We start from the raw sequence: 3,319 nt of genomic DNA, 5'->3' as shown, positions 1-3,319 counted from the left end.
TTTTTGCTCCTGTCATAATTTTCTTCAGTGTCTAGCTTTTACTTCCCCAGAGCTAAAGGACCGAGTTGTTCATCGTGCGATAGCTGTCATTTAGGAATTAGCGTGGCCTGATGGAGAGAGCTCGGGCTTGGGAGTCAGAAGGACCTGGGTTCCAGTCCCGGCTCCGCCACTATCTGCTGGGTGACCTTGGGTAAGTCCCTTATCTTCTCTGGCTCTCAGTTACCTCATCGGTCAAATAGGGAGTGAAACTGTGAGCTTCATGCCGTGTCCAACGTGATAACTCGGTATCTACCCCGGGGCTTAGAACAATGCCCGGCACATAGTAAGCACATAACAAATGCCGTAAAAACATAAATAAAAATAAATCACTAAAAAGGGAGGACGTCTACGGGTTGGCCAACTGCAGTTGGAGAAACTTTTCCTGGGAGAGCGGTGCCGTTGAATGCCGTAGGGGCCTCGGGCCGCTAACAAAGGCTTTCGGGCGACCTGTGCCCTGAGGAACTGAACGTAGCGAACGAACGTGGCTGCTGATTTTTTTTTTCTTCGCGGGGCCATTCACGCTCTCTCGTCCCTACCAGCCAGCTTCCCCTCGAGCCCGGGGGTGTGCCACAAACGAGGAGATGAGTGGGGGGTTGCAACTACGATTATGATTGCGTACGCAGTCGTTTTATGGACGGAAGTTATTTGTGGCCAGCGACTGCAGCAAGCACTGGACTCGGCCTTCGTGCCGCATACCAGCAGTTGGTTGCCGGGATAACCTGTTAGCCAGCTATTTTCAGGGTCCGCCACAGCAGGCCGCCTCGACCTCTCTGTGGTCAGAACGAGCACGGGCCTGGGCGTCTGCGGGGACCTGGGTTCTAATCCCAGCACGGCCACCTGCCCGCTGTGTGGCCTTGGGGAGGTCACTTGGCTTCTCCGGGCCTCAGGTTCCTCGTCTGTCAAAATGGGGATTCATTATCTGCTCTCCCTCCCTTTTAGACTGTGTGCCCCAAGTAGGGGTGATTATCTTGTACCTGCCCCAGCGCTTAGTACGGGGTTGGGTGCAGAGTAAACACTTAAATCTAATAATAATAAAAAGCCTTCAGTGGCACAGCCCCAACAGGCCCTTCCCCGACTGCCCCACGGTGAGGTGCAGGTCAGAGTTTGGTGCAGGAAACTTAAGAATACCGTGAATCGGAATGATTGAGCCCATTTTTATCTCCGTCAACGTATAGTTTGTCTCTTAAAGAGATTCTGTGCTCACGGAGGGGTCACGTTCGGACCGTCTGCCCTGTCGAGGTGTGTGCAAGGTGCACAGAGAAGCCTTTGTTGTTCAACTTTGTAATACGGATGTATTTTAACGGGGGCTTTTTTAGGGAAGCGGAGTGGCCTTAGTGGAAAGAGTGGAAAGACTGAGATTCAGAGGCCCGGAGTTCTGATCCCAGCTCTGTCGCTTGCCGGCTGTGTGACGTTGATTTCAGTTTCCTCATCTGTTAAATGGAGATTAAATACTGGTTCTTGCTCCCCTAGAGACCGTGAGCCCCGTGTGGAACAGCAACTCTGTCGGACCCGATTACCTTGTGTGTGCCGCAGTGCTTGGCAAAGAGTAAGCGTTGAACAGTCGTTATCATGAATAAATTGACTTGCGTCTGCTTGGCCAAGAATTGCATTCGTGGTGGGTCATTTTATCGGCGGGTGTTTCATACCCCACAACAGCTATCCCTTTGCGTTCTTTACCGTTTTAAATCACTTTTAATGACTGCGCAGTGTTATGGAGTCAGATTTGGTGAATCGTAGATGTAAGCTCCTAGAGGGCAGGGACACCGTTCTCGGGTGCTTGCTGAATAGCACATTAACCTTTCAGGTACTACCGAAAGCTCCCGAGAATATTCTCGTCGAAAACAAAATGGTGGTGGGGGGTCGAGGCGGGGCAAGAAAGCGCCGTGGCCTTGATGTGTTGGGCCCCGATTAACTGCTTTTGGTTTTTCGCTCTATTCGGCGTGGCTGGTTATTCTTGGCCCTCGGGAAAGGATTTCTGTTGAGGATTCGTCAGAGGGAGTGAGCGATAGAGAGGCCGTGACCAAAAAAAACCTGGTCACTAGGCTGGGGGGGGCGGGCTTCAGGAGGGTGGGAACGGGAGTTCCCTTTGTTCAGCTCCTGGTGGGACTGAGCTCTGAACACACTCGACCCCCATCCCAGGAAGGAGGATCGCTAGCAAAGTCCCGCGACTGGGAGGGGGAAACTCTTCTTTTCCCAGAGTCACTGATGGAATCGGCATTCCCCGTCTGGCCGAAGGGCAGACGTGCTCCCGGCAGCCTGAAAAAGAGCAATTTTCCGGGTAGGCCCCAGAACTCCTCACTCTGTGAAGCGTTCATTCAATCATATTAATCGAGCGCTTAGTTTGTGCAAAGCACTGTGCTAAGCAGTTGGGAGAGTACAGTAGAGCACCTACGTAACAACAGACACATTCCCTGCCCACAACGAGCTCCCGGTCTAGAGCAGAATGGCGTCTCGGTGTGGGATGAGCCCGTGACCTCGGCTCTGCTCACATCCCCACCAACGGGGCCAAGCCCCTGGCTGAGCAGAGTTAGTCAGCCGGTCAGTTCTATTTTTTGAGCGCTTACTGTGTGCAGAGCGCTGCACGAAGCACCTGGGAGAGCGCAGCATAACGATATAACAAGCTCCCTGACCACAGTGAGCTTACCGTCTAGAGGGGGAGGCAGCGCTAATTGAAAGAAATACACTACAAATATGGATGTGAGTGCTGGAAGGGGGCAACGCATGAAGGGAGCAAGTCAGGGCGAGGCAGAAGGGAGTGGGAGAAGAGAAAAGGAGGGCTTAGTCAAGGAAGGCCTCTTGGAGATGTGCCTTCAATAAGGCTTTGAAGGGGGGTAGAGTATTATTAGTATTCATTCATTCGATAGTATTTATTGAGCGCTTACTGTGTGCAGAGGACTGTACTAAGCGCTTGGAATGGACAATTTGGCAACCGATAGAGACCGTCCCTGCCCGTTGACGGGCTCACGGTCTAATCGGGGGAGACAGACGGACAAAAACAAGACAACCTAAGCACGATAAAGTCAGGATTATTATTATTATTATGAAAACTGCCAAATTTCTCTTAAGACTGCAGAATTTTCATTTCTCTCATGTCTTAAGCACGATAAAAGCACCATTATTATTATTATGAAAGCAGGTGCTTAGGAGTGCCACTCTGTCTCTCCTCACTGCGGTCCATACTTCACTCTGCTGCCCCCAGATAGTTTTTCTACAAATACATCCCGACAGTGTTTGCCCGCTCCTCATTCATTCATTCAATAGTATTTATTGAGCGCTTACT

This window comes from Ornithorhynchus anatinus, chromosome 12 (genome assembly GCF_004115215.2).
Source record: "Ornithorhynchus anatinus isolate Pmale09 chromosome 12, mOrnAna1.pri.v4, whole genome shotgun sequence".
In the NCBI taxonomy this organism is placed as follows: Eukaryota; Metazoa; Chordata; class Mammalia; order Monotremata; family Ornithorhynchidae; genus Ornithorhynchus; species Ornithorhynchus anatinus.
The sequence above is the reverse complement of the archived record's forward strand: the minus strand, read 5'-3'. Positions refer to the sequence as shown.